Below are 24,572 nucleotides of genomic sequence, written 5' to 3' on the forward strand. Positions count from 1 at the left end.
GGTATATAATATACCCCCATATATTATAACAAATAAATAGCAATAATGTTATGTATTTAAAAGGTAGACATAGGGTATTTCAAAGTCGAGCTCTATCGACTATATCTGTCTTGTTTTATTATATTTCTCACTGAGTTCATTTGAGTCGACAGGCCATTTAATTTGATAAGTGCCTTAATATTGCCACCTTACTGAAGAGTATTCTAAAGCAGTCGAATAAAATTACTAACAGATTTAACCGATTTATTGTGTATAATTTAATACTGTAAATGTAAAAATCAAGAGAGACATTAAGCCGCTTATGTTTACAATGGATTTTTGTGATTTTTATATTTAATAGGAGTGATAACTACAAGTGAAGCGATTATTATCCTTAACATTTTGTGCAGAAAATGAACATTACGGAAATTAAAAAAAAACACGTAACAATATTATATGAAAATAAATTGTTATAATGCAGGCAAAGGCACTTTGGCAATTAATTTAAAGAACGCACAAAAACAACAAGATAAACCATATTAAAAATTAATAATAAATGAACACAAGTACTTTTATCTTTTGGGATGACTTTTAATGGAAGGAATTATGCCGTCAGCTCTGATGATGATAATAACAATAATGATAATAGTCCGCTGCTGCTGTTGTTGTTATTGAAGTGTTTAATTGCAGTGTTGCACATAAACATCACACACACATGCAACCAATTTGCAACAGTGCAGCAGCACAGACATTATGAAAATTTATCAGCAATTAATTAGCTTGAAATGATTGAAAAAATCTACAAGCGCAAAGAGGCGTTTATTTAATATGTAATGACATTTTTCAAGCTCATACATTATATATGCTGATGTCTCTCAACGGATAGGCACAGGTGGGCGTGCCCATGAGGGACAGTTGATGTGGTCATAACCTTAATTGCTTGGGCCAGTCAGCTATGAGCGTGGTATCGAGAGGGGCGGGGACGGGGCACAGTAACAATTGAGGCAGCGGCAAAAATCAATTTCACTATTGACCAAAGTACAGCATAAATATATATTTCACAAAAAATGAGGCAAAGTAAACAACTGACTGCACAGGGAGAAAGAGTCAAGGTGATAGTCCACCAAGATTACAGACATATATGTATATATATATATATATAGCTATATATATATACATAGCTATCAGTTGCGAACGCTCAAACCGAGAATTACTTACTTTTTAACAATTTATATTTGATTCTCGCATTAAGTGAAAAGGCGACTTGGATATACCCTAGCAACATGTGCCTTCTCATTCGATATGTCTATTAAGACTATATTTTTACAATTGTGTGGGTAGACATCGATCAAAATAAATCAATTTGATATGATTTGTCACTTGTCAATCTGACAGGCCTAAATTGATTCTACTTTTGATGCTGATCAAGAATATATATGTATACTTTATGGCATCGGAGTTGCTTTCTTCTATCTGTGACATACATTTGCACAATTTCATTACAACCCTTTTTTTTTGCCATTTTTAAGGTGTTCGGGGTATAAAAAGTTTAATTTAAATCAATCATTTATTTCCCACTGTGTGGGAAGAGAGAGAGAGAGAGAGAGAGAGCGATAGACAGACGGAACGAATGAAATACAAACAATGAGCTGGTAAAAGTCCTTGCCATGAGGATTTCCTTGCAGCAGCAGCAGAAGCAGCAGGACACAGTCAGAGCGGCAGGACAGCCACAGATGAAGAGAAGTGACAGGGACTGCTGCTGTCAAGTCTCGGTTTTCTCTGCATTTATTATTAAAAAAAAGACAAATAATAAAAAGTACAAAAAGAATGAATGGGGAAAAGGAGTGAGTGAGTGAGAGTGCTTGGACAAAGCAATTGAAAATCAGCGCAAAGTCAAACGAAATGAAAATCCATAAAATCAGATTTCAAAATCGACAAACAGATAACGCAGCAATGCAGTCACAGATAGAGGCAGAGTGCGAAAGCGAGAGGGGAGACTGTGAGACCGAGATGGCAGTAGACACTTGACGCTGCCAGGATAAATGTCTGTCAAGTGTATGCTGTTTCCCACCCCCTCCTCACCTCTCACCACAACTGCTCCTTGCTTCATTCTGCGTGTTTTTTCTCTCTCTTTTTCAAGTTGTTTATCGATAAAAACGAAAAGCAGAAAGAAGCCTTTGGGCAGCAAACGTAAATCATATTGAAAACGGCTCTGGCTCGATTTTCCATAAAGTCTACATTTTCTGGGTGTGCGAGTGTATGTGTCTGTGTTCTTGTGTGTGTGAGAACTCGAGGAAATTTTTGTATTGGTGGTCGTATATATGTAATAATAATAACAATAATAATGGCTTAATGATTGTGTTCGTCATAAGCCCAGTTGGCTATAATAACAACCACAACAGCAACATCAACCGGATTACATTTTTATGAAGTGCCGTTAGGGGTTAGACGGAAAGGCGTTTCCAAGGATTTGTCAACACTCCTCTCCAGCCGAGGGAATTAGACGAGTAGCACTGGATTTTATTTATATATATATATATATATATATATATATATATATATATATATATATATATATATATATATATATATTATATACCATTAATACACGCACAAATGTATATAAAGTAAAGTAAATTAATGTTCGCATGGATATGTGGATATTTATGAACACATTACAGCGATCCAATCTTGAATCAATTTTATATGATTAATACACTAAGTAGACGAAAGAAGGGCGAAAACAATGGCAATCATTTTTTGACGGCAAGCTTTAACTTTCAGTTAGCTTCTTTTTTCGTTTTTTTTTTTAGCTTTGCGTTTGAGAGTTTTATAGTAAAAGAATATATGTTATTGATCAACCTTAATAGCCGAGTCGATATAGGCTTGTCTTTAATCCTATATAATACAATATTCAAAGTTACAAATGCAATTCTGACTCGATTATCATATTAAAATGAGACCCTCAAATAGTGTAATCCTATTTTTAAAAAACAAGGGCTTTTAATCAAGATTTCACCTGAAAAAGTTACTATGCTCAAATGGCTACCATAGGTACAATCCATAAATAGGTTTTTGTATGCATAACTGTTTTGTTTAACAAATTATTCTTACCTAAATCAGTAGTTATAATTGTTATATTGTTATGTTATGTTATACTCCTACAATTTTGACAAACAATCATTAACATACAATTAATATATCAAATAGCTAAAATAGGAACAATCGATATAACTCTAGTCTGCAAGAGTATATAATTTTCGTTGTCCCTCAGACAGTTGTTCTTTTTTATTTTTATTTAATCATAATATTAAAAAAAGAATTTATAATAAGCTTCGTTAAGTATTTATTTAAAAATTATTTTCTTTTTTGTTTTGCTAACACCAGTTTCCTAGCATACATATTAAATATGGAATGGGGTCACCAAAAAAACAGTCCATGTAATTATTATATAATTTTTCTCTGTTTTTTTGTCGCATGCGAAACTTTTCACACTTATATTTGTGATTGAATGATTTATGCTGTGAGCATATATACATATACATATATATTAATATATATATATATATTAATATATATATATATTTATAAATATATATATATATATATATATATATATATATATATTATGATACTTTTGCTTGTTTTGACATTGTGAGTTTGCTTGACTGAATTTGTTTGTTTGGTTGGTTGGTTGCTTGTTGTTCAGTTGAGTTCAGTGTTTATTTGCGTGCGGAAATGGAACACATGAAAGCACACAAAATGCCGAGCATAAAAACACAATTACGCCCACTTCCACGTGATGGTTGGGGAAGGGCGGGGCTGGGCGACAGGACGACAGAGGCTGAAGGCCACATACACACACATGCGTAAATCTTCATATATAGAAGTTTGGCACATAACTTTGGTTTTTATAGTCGCACTGATTTCTATTTTAATACGAACGAGAAAAAATACACATAGCGCATTATGTGTGCAAGTGTGTGTGTATACTTATGTACTTGGAAAACGAAATGTCATAATATATGGCATAACTGATACATATATAATAAACCGCTTGAGGACACACAGCGCACAGCGGGAGCTGTTAACAATGCCATATCAACTGTTTGCTCAGCAGGAGCTTCAAGTGTGTTTGCCATCACAAGTTGCCCCTCATCGCTCTTCCTCTCTCTTAGACAGAGACAGCACAAGTGTTATAGAGAGAGAGAGAGAAAGTGCTAGTGCTGTATGGATGCTAAGAGTGGCGGTTTATGCTCCTGATGAGCTGCTCAATGACACGTGCAGCCTACGTCGCGTATGTGTGATATAATTTGTTATCGCCTCTGCTGATGACGTTTCTCCCACCAACTCTCTCTCTCTCTCTCTCTGTATCCACTCTCTCTTTCTCTCACACTGCTACTGGGCGACTCAACCAATGTAATAATTTCAGTCTGTCGTCTGTTTAATATTTTCGCGCCTAATGAAAAGTAGATCCCCAAGCTGTGGCAAGCCTCTTTGAGTGCGGCATTTACATCATTTGTCTCGACACAGTGTGTACACTGAGCGAAAAAACAATGTTCGCATATCATTTCTTCAGCAGGTTGTTGCTGTATATTTTCTTTTAATAACTTAGTTTTTTTGGTTCAGTTCGATTGCGTTAGTCAAATATGAAATATATATGTTAATGGTATCAATTTAAGTAGTTAAACTCTTAAATGAAGTATAAAATATTTATTTCAATGTCATGCCTAACTAATGAACTTGGCTTCTTTATGCAAGGCAACTGTGGTTTGCAAATACGAATATAATATCTTAAATACATTACTTTAAGCATCAAATTTGTTAATAAAGTAAACATATTTAATTCAAGTTTTAGAAGGTCTTTCAAGAGCTTAAGAATCTGAGTTCTTCAAATAACAAGTCATATTATTACTTATTCTAAGAAAACATTTTAGTCCTAACAATCCAACTTAGCTTACCGTTAAACCGAACTTTGGCACAAATACGTATCTTTTTCGCTGACTGCACATGCCACGCATATACACATACACGCACATGTGGGATTATCTTTATCTTAGTGTACGTATACATATATATATATATATATATATATATATATTTACTTTTTTTTTGCTCTTTGCAATTTTTTATGTTTGGGCCTGTTTTGTGCTGCTGGCAATTTGTTGTGCGCTGATAGCAGATAAGCATTTGATGAGGTTTATTATTAAATTAGAGATTGCTCTTGAAGCGCCTGGCAACAAGGCCCAAAAGACTGAGCTTTAAGCTGCTTACGCTACCCAATTCCCTCTGCCCAACCCACTTCACCGCCCCACTGTCTCCTGCCTTTTGTCAAGGCGCATTTGGCAATCAGTGCAGAAAGCGGCTTATATGAATTACTGCTCCGCAAAATTCAACTTTGCAAATAAAAGAAACTTTTGTGAAGCGTATTTCTAATGCAAATGCATTCACTCAAACACGCAGACATACACACACACACACACGCACACACGCACACACCTATATACCAACACACACACACACACATTTCAATTATTCGCACACAAAGTTTCAACAAAAATTATGCTCCCAATATAATGGGTTTTCCTATTTTTTTATTTTTTGTATATTTTCTTTGTTAAGTAAATCATCAAATGTTGACATTCGTGACAAATGTTGACACAAAGTTGATGAAATACTGTGAATTAAGAGTTTCGTTGTCAAAGCATTTTATTACTTTGTATAAGCTGTATATTCACATTTAAATAATATAAAACTCAATATCATGTTGTTGAATGCTGAACTCAATCCTCGCTGGAATTCGTGCAACTTTTTCAGCAATTAACAAACTTCAAAGGTCCAAAAATTCAGTGTAAAATAAAATATACATAAAATAAAAAATAAAATAGAAACATTTTGCATATATAAGTTGAAATTTTGTTGCTGGAATACCCCCAAATACGCAATGTTATATTCAAGAGGTTTGCAACATAAGACTCGCAAAGTTTTGAGACTGCAAATAAGAAAAAAATATCAGTTTTATTTTTCTATTTTTCTATTGTATGAAAATTAATTTAAAATTTGTGGAGGATAGTCTTTAAAATTATGCAATGGAAGTGTTTTATTTATGAAAAAATGAGACTAATTAAACATATAATCAAAAGTAAAAAAAAAAAAACACATACAAACTTTATCTTATAAAAAATAAATTCTCTAGAAATAAAAAAGTATTGGAATGATTCTCAACAGTATACTCGTATCATGAAATAAATATATTGAATTATAAATAACATACATTTACTAACAACGTTTCCAGCCTGCAGCATATGTAATTGACACTTTGTTTGAAGCCACGCTTGTATTTGTAAGCATTAAAGTCAATAAGCGAATTTTATTCATTTTTTGGCAACACGACAGAACAAACAATGTGTTATGCAAGTTTAGCTGCTTTCATCTGTTTAGACTAGCTGCAAAATTGTATTGTTTTGATTGGGATTATAATCTCAATATAAACAACAAATAAAGGAGTTTTCAACTTGCAACAAAAAACGACACATTTAAGATCGACTTAGGCCTACATGAGTGCATGTAACAAAATACGTATATATATATTTTAATCTGAAGGCTGAAACTCAGGAGTTAATGCCGACTTATTGTGACATCTGTCTTGATAACATTCTGTTTGATATGCCTAAAATAGGAAATGTGAAATTCAATTAGAGGATGAAATAAATCCACAGAATATTTTGTGTTGTGTGAAGTCAAGTTTGAAATGGCACAAGGAACTGTTTCAAATAGCATGTGTGTGTGTGTGGTATGTGTGTGTATGTGTGTGTGTGTATGTTCTGCAATATGTCTGTTTTAATAATTTAAAATATAAATTGCCATAAGCATACATACATGAGTTATATATTTTAACCACAAGCAATTTAAATATTAAATGACGATGAGCAGGCCAAAAAAGAGAAACGAAACACAAACAGACAGCTGCATATACATTTTGTGTCTGAGTGTGTATGTTTGTGTGAGTGTTTGTGTGTGTGTGTGAGAGAGTGTGTGTTGAGTAACTCATGCCAAAATCCATGGCGGCCTGCTGTAAAATCCCAACTCGCAATCTCATCCAATCTTTCAACCCTCAAACTCCCCCCATAAGGACACCTTCCTTGTTATTCTGCTGTTTCTCCAGCAACCACAACAGTTCCTTTATTTCTCTCTCTCTCTCCCTCTCCGTCTCTCTCTCTCTCTCTCACTCTTCTTCGTCTTTCTCCCATGCTCTGCATTGGCTTCTGTGTGTGCGCACGTCAAGTCGAATAAATTTAATAACGCATACACACGCACACACACGTATATGTATACGGGAAGTTACGCATACGCCAAGTGGGACCAAAACAGTTGCCAACTCAAGCGCTGCTGTTTGCCTCGCTGCTTGCCCCATTGTTTGAGCCGGGGGCATGCCCCAAGACGCGTCAGCGACCGCAGCATTGCGAACCCGGGCCTCTCTCTCCGTCTCTCTCTCTCTCTCTCTCTCTCTGATAACAATGCAAATTTGCGCAATATTTGTGCGTGCACTCAGAAAAAAAACCCATCTACTCAACTGCAAGTGCAAAGCGGCATCATTTTCTTGCTTTAAACATCGGGAATCAAATTCCCGGAATTAGATTTGGAATTAGAATTGGAATACCCTGCAATCGACTCTTTTGTTGATTTTGGTCAAGAATATATATAATTTAAATAGTCGAGGATGCCTCCTTTTGCCTCTTGGCAACTTCTTCCTATTTTTAATGGACTCAAGCTGTAAGTAATTATTACAACAATTTATTTTTGTACTATATACGAAGAATTTAGAGCTTGCCAGCCTCTAAGTTTAATTAGAGAACAAGTTGCTATGTTAATTTGAAGAGTGTATTTGCATTTGTGTATTTGTTGAGGAGTTCCTTTTCTTTTGGCATTTGCATTTGCATTCGCTTTAACTTTGCATACTTTTGTGCGTCGTTCGACGCTGTTTACAGTTTTAAGCACTTTGCCAAATTGGTCATAAATATATGTATATACACACACATACAATACCCATTCACACACACACATACATGCACACATACTGATTACCTTTTGTATGCTTGCCCCTGCATCGATTTTATAGTCGGCCTTTTGCCAATTTTACGTTTACCGTTTTAACGAGCCGTTCACATGTTGCGGCCATAAAATGCGTCACTGATAGCCGCACAGTCATAAACTTAACGCACACACTCGCACACACACAGACAGCTATACACACATACCCATTTTCACATCATTTGACTTGCGAGCAGTTTCAAGATTATCAATTGCACCATTAAACTTTGATAAGAGTGCAGGGCTCCCCCAATAATAATCTGGCAACCTTTGCCTTGAATTTTCAGATACCTTAACGCAGTAAAATATATATATAAAATATATATAAAATACACATTTACATTGACTTCAGAGATTCAGTGAACTTTGGGCTTTAAGTCAACGAACTGAGAGATGTTCTGAAATATGTCATCTATCAACATTTGTGTTTTCTGTATCGAGCCAAGAAAATCAATTAAAAGTGTCAGTCAAGAAAATAATGTTACTGCTATAATGTGGGTATTTTATATACTGATGACATTGAATGAAATAAAATTAAGCCAAGTAATGTCAATCGATAAGTTTTTGTTGGCTTACTTAAAAGCTTATTCAATTAATCCGTAAAAATGTGATAATTACCTTAAGTCTGAAAGCGCATGGATTTTGTATCCGTAGCTAGACATTCGATACAAATATAAGCTGAAAATAACAAATGAAGAAATAACAATTAGATAGCATTCATTATAAAATTAATAACTAATAATAGTTAAGCTCATTTGTAGATAAAAAAGTGTTTTTTTTTTAATTAAAATTAAAAATTGATTTTATGACTGCGTTTTCGAGAAATCTTGCAAACTATTTTATAGCACATTTAAGCTGTGTCTATAACATATTATATAAATATTATTATATTATATTAGAAAGCTCATGAAGCTTTGGCTAGATCTTTAATATTTGCTTAATGTCAACCAACCAATCTACACTAACCAATCAGCCAATGTTATAGCGCCTTTGAAGTTTCAAACACAAGCTCAAGCCACAAAAAGAAAAATATAACACCAGACAAACCAAAATTTATATAGCCCAGACACACATTGTGTCAGAGAGGGAGGAGGGGAGGGGGGTCAACTGTGGTGTGTATCATTAATATTAGTCAAGTTTCAAAAGACAGAGGCGCATTGTGTTACAAGCACACACATACACACACACCGAAGCACACACAGACACACACACAGGCAGACAGAGACTTTTGGGGATTTACGGGATCTCAGTTGCAAGTATCATGCCGCCCACTATCAACGCAGAGATGGGCGTGGTTGTCAATCCATCAAAGCCATCAATTTCTCGCACACATACACACACACATGCATAGATACCAAAAAGTCAGAGTCGATTTCATGTAATCAGCGCCACTGCATTTGACAACAACAACAATAACTACATCTTGCATCTTAATCATCGCAACTGTCTGCCACATGTTGTAGCAAGCTGGCAAGTGGATGAGCCAGGTAGCGAGGAGACTACTAATTTATGCATGCGCATATACATACAAGCATTCATATATCGTAATCATGAATATGCGAATACATTCGCGAGCAGAGCCAATCGCAATTGTGGGGCAACATTGAAAGACGCAGTCGCTTTTAAACTCTGGCTGCAACGTTTGTTGTTTGTTTGGCCAATTTGGTGCAATAGCCACAACAACAACAACAACAATTGTGGGAAAGGTTACCGCAAGAGTCATGGGAAATTTTTACAAAGTGTAGCAACAAAAAAAAAATCAAAACCACTAAATAAAGAAGATGCTGTCACGCTTTCATTATTAGGCAGTACACTGACAGAAAATTCAAGCACGACATTGTGCTTCATAGTCTAGATTGAAAAGAGTGAAATCTGATCTTTTTTCAAGTATGATTTTGGTAATGAAATTTTACGTATTTTGATTGAAGTATTTATCCTTTAGTGAGACTTAGGCGAACTTTAGACAAGCCAATGACTTCTTAATTCAAGTTAATTTGAGCAGTGTTGAATATGGTTTTGATTTCTTATTTTCAAAGCACTCAAATTGAATGATTCACACTTATTATAGTAATTGGAGACTTTTATTAGTTTATAAAGCTCTCACAGCTTACGTTGAAGGTTTTTGCGTTGTCATATTGGCTAAATCGTTATAGAATAAAGAAAATATAATATTGAAGTGAAACCATTATCAAAATGTATGCGTAAGTTATGAATGTAAAAATTTAGGAAATTTGAGTTCTCAGATGAATTCAAATTTAGTACTATGTACTTCGAGCTCAGTTGAGCCAATTTACATCCTGGATATAAAGAGTTTTGCGCCAATATATGTAACAAACAGAAGGAATCATCTTCTAACCAATAAAGTGATATAGATTCTTGATCAAGATCAAAAGCTGAGACGATTTAGGCATGTAAGTCTGGAAGAAAATGCCCATCTCAGAAACTAGGAAAATTAGAAACTTAAGATTTGGAATATTGCGGAATAGAACCAGTTCAATTCAATTATCACAAATCGATTTCCGATAATACTAAGAGTAACATTTTTACCGATTTTTGAATAGGATATATTCTCAATCATATCAATGAATTTAACAGTTTAGTACAGGATATTCTCTGGTCGAGTTAACTCAACTAAAGCGTTCTTACTTGTCTTAGCATATTTTTTTTTTTTTTTTGTTATCTGTGTATATTGTGGGTTCAAATCTAAATGAGTTCAGCTCATTTCAATTCGTCCATTTACTTTATGCCTGGTGGCTTATCGCCTGTTTGCCATCGCCTCCACACACACGTACACATACACACACGTCATATTTAGAAGAGTCGCGGTGCCATAATCAATAATTAAAGCTCACCTGGCTGCATCAAGATAGGAGCAGGTAAAATTTTCTATTAGCCATGCTCGAAAAGTGCCATAAATATCATGTCAAATGGGTTTTTATGCGCGCAGCAAGCAAACAGAGGCTAGCAGGCAGGTAGGGCAAACGATAGGACAAGGACTCATGTGGCAGACACACGTTGCAAAACTGTTGCCTTGTCTGCCAGTTTCTGTTTCTCTATTTCTGTGTCTGTTCCTGGTCCCTCAGTGTGCAGCATATGATGCAAATATTTCATTCATGACGCTTGTAAATCTTCTTTTGATTGCACTTAATACTTGTCACAGCAGCAAAAAAGAAAAAAAAAAACAAAAAATTGCAGCACACACACCACACACACATACACCCCATAGAGAACCACATGACGGTCTACAAACTACTAAAAAAATAAGGCAAGAGATAAAAAAAATGCCAACGGTAGAAGGAAATCATAATAATCCAACATGTTTGCATTCAAATTGAGAATATCTACCTTGTGTGTGTGTGGCTCACCAGAATGCGAGTGTGTATATATACATATATATGTGTGTGTGTGTGCGTGTGAGTTTATGTGTGTGTGGGTCATGAGGCACCGTAGTTGATGGGAAATTATGACTTTCATCAATTAGAATTATACAGCAATTTTAAATCAACAGTTTCGCAAGTCATTTTTGAAAATGAAAATAATCAATAAATTTTGCCGACTAAATAAATAAAAATAAATAATTTATGTTACCAGTTTGTTTTTCTTTTTTATTATAATTAAATTCTACCACATTTTTCCGGTTAATAAATTATTTGCTCAAATTCTATAAATTATAAATAAAAATTTGATTCTTGAATTTTTTACTGCATTTTTTTTTTCATAAAATAAATGATTTATAATTATTTTTCTTTAATTAATAGCCAATTTTATAAATTCCAAAGCATGAAAAGCTAAATAAAAAATTAAATGTTTTTGCTAAAGTTCGTTTTTTTTCTCCAATAATTAATGCAAATTTTATAATTGAAGACTGAATTATTGTAAATAAAATTAGAATAGAAGCTAAAATGCTTATTTTCATTAACAAATTGTATTTGTTCCTTTTTTAATAACGGAATACTTATGTTTGTTAGACATTTTTGTGTTATTTGAAAAGCTGGATTTATTCACGAATTCTTTTACCGAAACGATTTCATATTCGAGAAACCACAGTGCATAAGTTTGTTTGTTCGTGTGTGTGTGTGTGTGTGTGTGATTGTGTGCGTATGTTATCTGTAGGGAAATCTCATTTCATTTCCAGCACACATACGTGTATGCAAGCAGCTATACATGCCGAGCCTTTTGTAGTCATGTCTGCGCCATTCAGTTTTGCCAGTTAAAAATCAGGTTTCACAGCGAGTTTTAGGTTATCAGACAAACAAATCCACACCATACAAACACACACACACACACATTGCACACACACATATGCGCACACATCCCATAGGTAAATATCTGAACGAATGAGAGACACCTTTTAGCACGATTTATCGTTCTGGTGAGATCTTAAATCTTTCCATTCAAGGACTTTGCTTCTGTTTGAGTCTTTTATGTGTGTGTGTGTGTGTGTGTGACTGTGTGTGTTGCCTTGGCAATTCAATTCAATGAATTGCCGTTGCACGTTGGCATTTGCATCCTTGTTTTGTGTGGAATTATGAGATATTTATTGAAAGCGAAAATGCCACCAACTGAGCACAATATTTGCGGTAGCCGATTCATATCTAGGATTTCATTTCTTTGAGGTGAAAAGGATATGCTCGAAAGGATATTTGGGGGCACATCGCATTTAGCCAATTGTCAACAGGTTTTCTCTCTCTCTTTCTGTCTCTCTTCCCGCTTATTATCACCTACTTCTCAGCAAGTAAGTCTTATAAATCACAACAATTCGCAAGCCTTTTTTTTCATTTTCGTCGCAAATACCGCGAAAAATTCAAAGCGTCTGCTTGTTAACAGTTAGTTTGTGAGGGAAAAACGGGGCGGGGGGAGTGTAAGGTTGGTTTTTGGTTGGTGGTTTTGGGGAACAAGATGGCTCTGCTCAAAACTTTTCACATCTACAAATTGGTCTCGCCTCTAACCGCAAAAGTGCAGAGAGCCTTTTGACTTGTACTTCTACATTCCTTACTCCGATACCCTACCGAAGGGATTGCACTTTTCTCTTCAAGTGTGTAACGCATGTAGAAATTATATATATATTTATAAATTTATATAGAGTCGATTTGATACAGTTGTTTATTCATATCTTAAAGCTGATTTGATGGAACTTGTGTTGAATCCAACATTCTGAACAATACAACGAGAATATCTGAGAAGTGTTCTTCAGTCCTTAAGGGCATTTCAGCTTCGCTGTGTCTTAGACAATTGGTTTTTTCTCGTTTGTTTTTCGTTTCCGCTCTGACAAATTTCTCGTTCTCTTTTGCACGCACTTCTGGCTTCGGCAAAATGAAGCATAACAGAGCAAAAAAAAAAAGAGAAAATAAAAAAAATGTTAAAGAAAATGTGGCAAACAACACTAATACTAATACCCCCAAGAAAATGCCAGCAAACAAAGAGAAAAGCAACTTTCACAGTCAGTTTCTGCAAAACTTTGGCGACCTGGCCTTCAGCACTTGCTTCTTACATATAAGTATATATATATATATATACAAACATATAGATATACACATACATGCACAACTACAGCCCTTTTCACCCCCTTGCCCACTGCTGAAATGTTCGCGACCCTTTTTGCGACAAACAAATCCAACAAGCAACTTTTGTGTAAAACTTTATGCATTTCACTGCCGATGAAAACGCAAAAAGCGAACGAAAAAAATAAAAGTAGCGGCAACTTTAGCTTGATTTTAAATTTCTCAAAAAAAAAAGAAGAGAATCTCTTGTCAGCCGGTGTTGCAGAACATGTGTCCTGCCTCGGTGCCTCCCCTCCGCCTGCTCTTATTTCCTTTCTCTTTCCCCATTTTTTTTGTTTTTTTTTTATTGTTCGCGCTTTTGTTTTTTTTGCAGTGCCTTTGGCAAAAGGATACGCAGCGTGGTACAAACGCCCCGTTTGTGATAACTTTTTGATGTTTCACTGTTTACGGCTGTCAAGCTGTCCGCCATGTCAATATTATATTATGAATTTTTATCCCTCTCTCTCTCTCTTTCCAATACTCTTTTATCTTTGTGTCTTTGTGGCGACTTTTGGTTGACGTTTTTCGTCGCTTTCGCCTCCACTGATTTGCATCAAAATGTTCACAAATATTTTTTATTTTTATTATAACAAAAAATAAATAGAAATAAATAATAATAAATAAATAAAAATGGAAAATAATAAATAATAATAGCAGCGCAGCAGCTGCAAACAAAAGCCGACAAGTGACAAGCGAAATTAAATGTGTTTTTGTTTTTCAGCTTGACTTACAAAGGTTATGTGGCAGAAAACAGATATGCACAGTATGTCAAGAAAGTGTTTTGACAAGGGAAAATAAATCATGTCTTCCTATTGCCTTCCATTTCAAAAAATGTGCTTAAAATATACAGTATGTCAAGGAAGTATTTCTACAAAGGCAAAAAATTATGTTTTCCTATTTACTTAGCAAAGAAAAGAAATTTATTAGTGCTTTAGAAGAAAATGTTTTGACAAGCTAAATAAATCATATTTTTCTATGTCTTTTGCAAAAAGAAGTATATTTTTAAGGTTTTATTTATCTCTTTTTTTTGTATGTCGTCTGAATCAAATTTATAAGTGTTTTTGTAACATTTATAATTGTTGTTCATCTTTTTGTGCTATTGAGAACATTCTTTTGGATGACTTTGCTTCCAAAATATTATATATTGTCAGGAAGTGGCTACTCTGTACTTGTGGAAAGGTAAACGATTCTATTAATTTGACGAAATAAATTTAAACATGATATGTGAGATTTTATAAAAATTGTGAAAATTGTAATTACGTGATTTGTGAATAATAAAAAGTAACTTTTCTTTTCCCCTTCGGATTTCACATAAAAACCAAGGTTAAGAAAGATTTAAGCAAACTGCCTTCAAGTGAAAAAGCATAAATGTTTTTTAAATTATTAATTTTTTTCGTGCCAAGAGAGTTTTAACAATAATCTTTTATGTAGAAGAGCGTCAAAACGAGACTAATGTAAATAAAATAAGAATAAATAATAAAATAAATATTATTTATATTATTAGTTAAGAATTGTATTCTTTTATGTGAAAGATCATAGAAAGAAAACTAATATAAATTGAATAGGAAGAGATACAATTTTTGTTGTTATTTTTTCATTTTTTACAGTCATAGACATATGCAAAAATGCAAACATTAAAGCAGAGTCATAAAGAATTCCGAACCCTTGCTTGCTTAAAAATAAGAAAAAAAATTTAAAAAAAAAAAACTGTAGCAGCATTTTTTAGGACGTAAGGCAAACAAGAAGTCCCTTTATGTTTTGTGTGTGTGGGGTATGTATATAAAAAATGTATACAAAATTCAATTTGTTTGTGTGAATTTCTTGACTCGCGACTGCTGCAAATAAAATCTACATAAAAATGCCCCCTAACAACATAAGACCTCTCCCCCCATCGCACCCCCTTCCCATCCCTTCCCTTTCCATCAGACTGTTTCCACAAAACGTTGTCGCTTGATTTGTTTGCACTTGATGGTGGGAAAAAGTGCGTCTACTTCCCCCCATCACTAACTTATTTTTCCCGCCCAACTGTTTTGGGGACGCTTTTGACACTTTGACTCTTGCAGCAGAAGCAGCAGCAACAGCAGGCGCAATATAAATAAATAAAATTCTTTGCGGCTGCTTTTGCGGTTGCCAAATTAATTGAAAATGTGCTGCCTTCTATTTTATTTTTCTAAACGCAAAGCAATTTCAATTATAAGCAGAAGACAAGGACGACAAAAAGAAAAAAGCAACAAATATAAAAGAAAATCAATGGATCTGCGTTTGATTGAATCAAATGTGGAGCAGCATTTTGTGTGCTGCAATTAAAGCGATCCATGGCTAAATAGAATAAGGAAAAAGGCTGCCGAACAATTTCGGCAACTGAGCCCATTGAGCACTCGACGAAAATATGGAGTACTTGGCACTTTCAATTCCCCAAAAACTCAACTCTAAACCTTACTTTTAATATTGCATTAAGTGTAAAATTCGAATGAAAAGTGTACGTTAAATGGAACGAAATTGTTTGCTAAATAAAATGAAAAATATAAAAGTAAGTAATTTAAAAATTAATATATTTTGCCAAAATTTAAATTAATTCGGGTGAAAAAATAAGGTTTTTCGGCTTCGTTTGCAATTTTTCCAATTGGTTTTTTCGAGTGTGGCAATTTTCTTAGGCATTCCTGTCACGATTTTCGATTTGCTTTGCTTTTAAGATGTTGTCTTCATGAGCATGTGTGTGTGTATGTGTCTGTGTGTGTATGTGGATGCTTATTTACAATCAATTGTGCCCTCGATGTATTGGTCTAAAAACTTTTTAAAATGCCCGCCGTACATCTTCGTCGTCTTCTTCTTCGTCGTCGTCTGCACGGACCAAAAATCTTGAGAAACAACGCTTAATTTAATTTATTTTTATCTCTATTCTGGTCAATGTATTTTTTCGTTGTTGTTGTTGCCTGCGCACCAATTGTAGCTCATTAATTTTGTTTTATTTCATTTTGGGAGCCGCTTCAATTGGCATTAAATGTTTCCGAGGATTTCTAATGAGGCCAATCCCAATCCCAATCCACCAAATCCCCATTCCAAGCCCAAGAAAACCCAAAGCCTCAACACACAAAAAAGAAAAGTCAGCAAAATTTTCGATGCTATTTAGCTTTGGCTTTTATGCAATTCACGTTTCCTCCCCCTACCGCCACCAATTTTCTTTTCAACTGTCATCAATTGTTGGGAAAATGTGAGTTTCAAGTTTTTCTTATTGCCAGCAACTAATGATAATTGATATAATTTTCACAGAATCAATATATATAGGTATATTTAGTGACGTGCTCAATTTGTAGCCAGAAAATTGTTATTGGGCTCAGCTGGCTGATTATTTTAAAGTTGTTTTGTGCTAGTTTTTTTTTAAAGTTCTCCAGCTTCTGAAATAAGTTCATATTTCCTTGCTATTGTTTTGTGTGGGAAAATATTTATTTTTTAAATTTGAAGCGAATTTAATTCCCATAAATGGAACAAAAGGAACCCAAACAAAAAGAAAGAAATGACTTGGATAATGGGCATCAAATTACAAGCGGGAAGCTCTCCTTTTGAAGTGGATCACAAAAGCTCCCTCAAAAATACTCACTCAATTGCTGTTGTTGTTGTTGTTTCAGGTATCTCATCAAAAAGCTTACCTGCAAATAGAAAGAAGTAGAAGAGTGGCTTAGCAAACAGACTGATTGATATGAATGTACAAAACTATATGGGTGTATTGTGTGCCGATGATGATGATGATAATGGGTCAAACGCTAATTGCTCCTGTGCAGCACAAACAAAGCGGAAGGTGGAGAGAGGGGAGTGGCGATAGAGGATAGTGAACGAAGGTCCTTTTTGCTACGGGCCATAATTGATCAATATTCAGGTTGAGTGGCGACAGCTTGAATGCCAGGACATGCAAACAAGTCATCAACGGTGTGCAAAAGGTGTGATGTGCAAAGCTTTTCGAATATTATTCTGCTTGTGTTTTAGCTATATTTTTTATTCTTTACATAACGCAATATTAATGTTAAATAATACATTTAAAAGATTAATATCTATATGCAGACACTGACATACATATACACGCTAAAAATTCTAGCTTTGTTTCACCTTTAATTAGGTATAATCCGCAATTCGAATTACATGGCTCGTGAATATATTTAAGCTTAAAGAATCCAGCCTACTATCTTCAAGATAATGCAAGAGAAAAAACCACTGTGACCGAAGTCGAGAAGTGCGACGATTTATTTTTTTTTTAGGACTGTTCAACAACACAACACAAAACGCTTCCCTATATATCAATAATCATTTCTGTCTGGCAAGTGGATTGTCTTAAGAATCAAATTTCAACGAGTGCTTGGCCAATCCATTAAAGACCCGAATCATGGTGTGTCTATCTAGCTGATGACATGAGCTGTTTCCAGGTACCTGCATTAAGAACAACATGCGATTGCAAAGACAATTGAGTAGGGATGATTTGCTAAGTGCAAAAAGAATGGCAAATGATTTGCTTTGATTTGCTGTCTGACAAATCATTGATGCAATTAACCGTATCTCTATTAAGAATATAATAATGAAACACATTCCACAATCTTTAATCTATTTTGCAAACTAAGCACATAAAAGAAACAAACCCCAGCAACTGTGAAGCCTACACCATAACCTGAACAATCTAAGATATGTTAAGTTTCTATTGGCCCATGGTGAATTTATAATAATTTTTATTTATATAGATCACTAAGTATTCTATTATCCATTCTAAAAGGCAGAAGATTCAAGCTTAAGTTTAGATTTGCTATGCTCATTTGAAAAGTTAATACTACTTTTTCATTCCAGCTGAAGCCAACGCAATTTAAATAGGAGAATTGTATGAAAAATAAAAAAAGGAACTAAAAATCTATCATTAAGAATAATTAAAACCGAAACCCTTTAAAATAAAAAACAAATTTTTATTAATATCTCCCAAAAAATAATTGATCTCCCTGTAAATGAACACTGTAATATTTGATATACTTTATGTAAAATTATCCCGTTCTTCAACAGAAAACGGATTAATAAGAATTAAAACCGGTTCAGGTGTGCATTTCGAAGTAAATAAGTGGCTTAATCATAAGATGAGCTTATCTCTCATGATTAAATTTAATAGCTGACTGTATAACTGGAAACAATTATTGTAATTTTATAAGCTGTTGTTCAGTGCAATCTGAACGCTGAGTTGGATGTGAAGTAAATGCGAGTTAGCAAATCGAGCCTAGTTAAATCAGATATAAGATATTAATTGTATTAAAATAATAGCCATACAGTTGTATATCTAATTGAATGCTTGGGGCCTGAATACATTTTTCGCATGAGAAACGAGTTTTATTTGCTGCTTTTCTAATCGTAATCAAATTCATAAGTGTTAGTTAGAAGTGATAAATTCAATGAAAGAATGGGTTATTTTAATTAGCAATGCAAATGATTTGATGCAAAGTTGTTTATTCTTGAATTAGCGGACTCCTGCTAAGAATATATCTAAAAGTCCCACTTTTGATGTTCTGCTCACATTTTATATGTTTTAGTAGTTGAATCAAGAACAAATTATGCATTAAGTTTGCTTGCTTTTCTTTGACCCTGAACCCATTCAAAATGTGTAAATGAACTAAACGATCTCAGGGACTGACCCTCCAGAGCTAGAGGCTTCAAATTTTCCATTTAAGTTCTACTTTCTAATAGAAACTTAATATTTAATTTCAAACAAACGTTTTCTGGACTTTACAAACATTTTAACAATATGAGAACAATTTTTATGATGTATTCTATTATTTTTTAGAGTGTACCAATGTCATAAGCGAACAATGGGTTATTGTATTAAATTACTTCAGATACTTCAGCTCATATGTGCATTATATATTAGAGCTGTTGATACTGACTGAATAATCAATTGGTGAAACTAGTTGAAATTGTATGGCAATCAGTTTTGTCCACCAACAATTTGAATTGTCGGCAATTTGAATGCCGTGTGTGTGATTCATGGGCATTAACACACACTCGCGCACACATGCACACACCCACACACACTTGCATATGTAAATAGAGCCATAGCTGCGTTTTGTTTATGACCCATGACCCTGTTAAAAAAGAGAAGGAACACCCACCAACCAAATCGACTGCGATAACCGAATTCGAACACAAAAACCTTCTCCTACTCCTCTTACTCATCTACCTCCTCACCTTCTTCCTTCAGCTATCTCTCTAGAGATTGGGGTGTTTAAAATGTTGACCCGCTGTGCGACTCCACAAGCAGCAGCAAAATAAGACACCAATGACACAAAAACAAAATATAAAAATAAATTTGTCATATACATAAAATTAATTTTCATTTTGTTATTCTTTTTTTTCATGTTCTTAAAGCTTTGCTTTGTATGCGGGTTTTACCCCATACTTCTTATACTCTGTCGTATACCTATTTTAATGACGGTTTTTTTTCTCTCATTATTGATTTAGACTTGTACTAGAGGGATATTTTAACTTTGTCACGAATCTGGTGACACATCTGTCATCTGTCATAACTAGTGTTTATTTAATAAATGTCTATTAAAAATCTATATATATCTGTATCTATATCTACATTAATTTTTATCTCTATCTCCATTTATATTTCTTTACTTATATTAACATCTATTTATCATTCATCTGCAAGAGTATTCAATCTTCGTCGACTTCTTGCTGGATTTCATTTCGCCGTTTAATTTTTGAACATGAAATGCGTGGGCCGAATATGGCGACAGGTTTTGTGTGTTGATTTTGACTGTGGTTGATATTCAATGTTCTTATCGCATTAATTACTGTTATTATTATTGGTACGATGCGCATAAATTATTCAACAAACAAACCGAAAGCTGAAATTACCAACACACACACAATCACACACACATACACACACACAAAAGCGACTTTCATGTTTTTTAATGACCAGCTTAGAACTTGAAAAGTTATCGAACCACTGTCAACATATATAGCGCATAGCAGAAGTCAAGTTGAATGAACCAGCACAGCTTAAAAAAAAACTCTGACTGACAAATTTAATGCTGAGCCAGCTCAGCTCGGCTAGCTGCCTACTCATAGGAGTCCCAAATTGTTGCCACACGATGGATGCACTCGGAAATAACTTTGCGGCTTACTCGCACATTATGATGGGGCCCAATGGGGTCACATGTTGTCAGAAGCTGCACAGCGAGAAAAGTGTTGCAATAACTTTGAGTACTTTTTCATACTTCAGACTCTCTCGTAACCATTATTCAAGCAACCATTTATGTATTTAGAAAAAAATAAATAAATAAGTAACTATATAAAATCAACCTTTTTACTCTCTTAGATGATTTTTTATTCAAACGCCACTTTTCTCGCTGTGCAGCATGTTGAGTATGCAACCTAAAACTTTATTCTTGCTGTGCTCAATGTAATAATTCAATTAGAGGCGCGAGAGATAGAAAACCAACCAAGAACTCACAATAGAGAATGATTTTTTGCCGATTAAACCCACTTTTTGTGGCTGATCAAAAAATAATCATTAACCAATCTTTGGCTTTTAGAACGGATGCTACTAGCACTAAGCACTATCAGCCAAATCTGGTGACTTTGGCTTTCAAATTGTGGGAGATATGTGGATTTATATAAATATAATACCTCCGGTATTAAAATATAAATATTATATTTATTTTCAATTGGAATTTCATTTCATTGTCGATTATGTTAATCACTCATTCAGTCAGTCAGCGTGGGAAAGTCAACAACAAGCGGCTTTCAAAGAAAAGCCGATTAAACGAAGTTGGGAAAAACAACAATAGAGAAAATACAAAAAACTGGCTTAAAGTTGGGATAAAATTCTTGTTACTTGTGTGTGTGTGTGAGTGTGTATTTAACTCCATGTTGACAATTACTTTCAAACATTTCTCTCTGTCTCTCTCTGCCTGTTTCAATTTGCGTCCTGTAATTATTTACCCCAGTGAAATTAGCATAATGAAAAGGAAAATTCTGTTTGGCATGAAAGCTGTCGGGGAAAAACTAAAACTAAAAGCAATCACAAGATAAACACAAAACAGACTCCGCCACTCGCTGTGCAATTAGAATGGAGCAAAACTTTTTGTCATTTTCGCAAATGGCCTAGAAAGTTAATTAAAAGATAATGACGATTTTCCAACACAAAAGCAAACCTAAATTGTAAAGAAAAGCTATATTTTGCTTGTCATAAGCAAAACTAAAACTAAAATGATTTGTTACAAAAGCAGTAAATAAATTTACAGATGGCTTCCATTAGCCAGTTGCAATTGAATTCAAAATCAATGCCATTCAAATTTTAATATATAATTTATTTAAATTACTCTTTCATTTTAAATCAATGACATATTAAAAGCGAATGTGATTTTTGAATAATTATTTTGTGGATCCACTTATATTCGATGCTAATCTTAAGTTTGACAAGCATATTTCTTCTTGAATCTCTTTCTCTGGAAACTTCTAATATCCACATACCATTTCTTTATACCTTCTATTATAACTCTACATTTTCGTATATCAAAAGCCTGCAGCGAAGCTCTGAACACATTATTAAATAAATAAATATATAGCCTTTTACTCATTTTCAAGACTGGTGGCATTTTCCTTATAAAGAAGCCAATGAGATTTTCGAGAATTCTATTCATTCACTAAATTTTACTTGCACTGCAATTAAAGTTTGAGAAATATTCCCAGGCTATATTAGATGGTTATCAATTATGAAGGAGGGTGCTTCTCAGCTAGGAGCGAAAGACGAGGGCTGGTCGGGCATTGAGCATTCAGCACTGGGCGGTGAATGTGTCGAAAGCCGACTCCTGGGACTCTCCGTTATCTGTCAGTTGGTCGTCATCATCATCAATGACTTTGTCCACTTGTTCCGCTAATCGGTGGTTTCCATCTCGGAGCTGCACCTCAATTTTCAGCGCGTAGGTTTGCTTCCCCATACTCCCTCCGTTTACCCTCCTCAAGTGCCGATACGGACTCAGCCAAGCATGACATTTGTCTTTTGATTGTTCTTGCCCACATATATGTATAATGCGGCTTGGTCTCTTTTAAGATACTCATCAATTTCAGTTGTTTGCCTGCGGAAATGTTTGCATTTCTCTTTTTGTGCTTGTTGCACGATATTTTTGAAACATGATTTAGTATTGAGGTTTTGATGATTTTACTGCACTTTTTTCGTTGGCATTTCATTTCTTATCTGAGTTCTTATCGCAATAGGTTCTTAAGTGTTTCTTAACATGAAATTTGATGTCATATCCGTAAACATTAAAGATGGCAGGTATATCTAGTTAAACAAAATTGTGTAGGTTTTTAACGACGACTAAACATTTTTAGCCATGACTACTCGAAATATATTTAAACATATATTTGATCGACAAAGACAAGAAAAATACACATAAATATATAAATATCAATCGAATATTTATTTACTATATTAAAAACAGAGGTAGTTTGCTTTTTTACAGGGTATTTCTTAGCCGACCACAGCACTCTTTGTATGCTTCCCTTAAAAGATAAACATATTTTGCTATGCTTGTTGCACAGCTCTTCTTCTTCTGCTTCATATTGGCTTGCATTAAAATTGGGTTTTAATTTAAATAATGAGCAAATAGTCATTAGGAGTAAAGGTCAAAGGCCACAAGTCAAGTAGTGAATGGTCGCCGGTCGGTCGCACCGTCGTCTGGCCCTCTAATGAAGTTCAAATATTTGTGGACTGTTTGGAGAGACGAAAGTGAAATTCGCGGAGCAAGTCGAGGAAAACCTTTAGCGTTTCATGCTAATGACAAATGCTTTTATCTTTGCCAAAAAACCGACAGAGATAAAACTAAAATCTGCTGCCGTCGCTAAGTCTGAAACATATTAGATACCCTTTGCGCCGATCATCATAAATACGTAATCAGCTTGGCAAATTGTACAACTGACAATTTGAAAGGTTGACAAATTGTCAACTTGTTGGAAACATCGAATTGCTTGTTTGACTTCTGCTTAAATATTTGCTCTGCTTTAAGAGTTTGTGAATTTAATCTTCAACTTTTAACATTTTTTTTTATACACTGAACCCAATTTATTTTTCTTACTTTATCTAGTTTTCTTTATTTATAATTTTATTTTAAACTATTATTAATTATTAACATTATTTTTATTATGAATATTTAAAAATTGTTTTGAAAAAATTAAAATCAACATTCAATATAATCGCTGTAAGAACTTGTGAATAAAAATGTTGCAATTTATTTAAAAAAAAAAAACATTTTAAGAAATTAAGAAATTGACAATTTAGGATAGATTTTTTAAAGTCAGCTTGAAGATAATCAAAAGAAAATAGCTCTTTTCATATATATATTAATCTTATTGGTTGAATTACTGAAAATTCAACTACTGTGAGAAACTCGGTAGTTTTTGAGTAAGTGAGTCAGCAAAATCAGAAGTGTTTAATAACCGAACTTTTTAGTCTTCTTTATCCAAAGTGTTGAATTTTCCCAACAATTTTGTGGAACTTCATAAAAGTTATCAACTATCACAGAACTCACAGCAAATGAGTCAACAAAATTAGTTAGTCAACCTACTGCTATTAATTAATTAATATAGCAATTAAAAGATAGATACAAATAGTTTGGGAAAATACTGTAAAGTCGAATAATACTCTGACGGGCTCAATATTCATATCCGGATTCTAGAATCCGTTGTAATATAAATGAATATATAATCATTAGTTTGCTTGGTTTTATTATGCTTGACTTAATTTAAGTTAATTATTATTTCTTTTCTAAAATTTAAGCTTAGTTTAAGGTACTTTTAAAACATAATAAAGATAGTCAAGGTACTAAAACTGATCTTGCGTAGAAAAGTAAACATTAAAATCTGAAGTCAACAATCGTATAATTAAAATTGTAAATAAGTTGCTTTAAGAAACTTCAAATTGTAGAATAG

General features: G+C 34.0%; 1 protein-coding gene across 1 annotated transcript in view; it reads right to left on the reverse strand.

The window, feature by feature from the left end:
• Positions 1 to 24,572, reverse strand: part of LOC6569893 (protein toll) — a 68,597-nt gene that overhangs the window by 39,235 nt on the left and 4,790 nt on the right. Inside the window, exon 2 of the mRNA XM_001995939.2 lies at positions 8,689 to 8,748. The gene's annotated coding sequence lies outside the window, so the exon portion shown is untranslated. The remainder of the gene's footprint in view (positions 1 to 8,688; positions 8,749 to 24,572) is intronic.

The sequence above is a fragment of the Drosophila grimshawi genome, unplaced genomic scaffold, assembly GCF_018153295.1.
Source record: "Drosophila grimshawi isolate 15287-2541.00 unplaced genomic scaffold, ASM1815329v1 contig_311, whole genome shotgun sequence".
NCBI lineage: Eukaryota > Metazoa > Arthropoda > Insecta > Diptera > Drosophilidae > Drosophila > Drosophila grimshawi.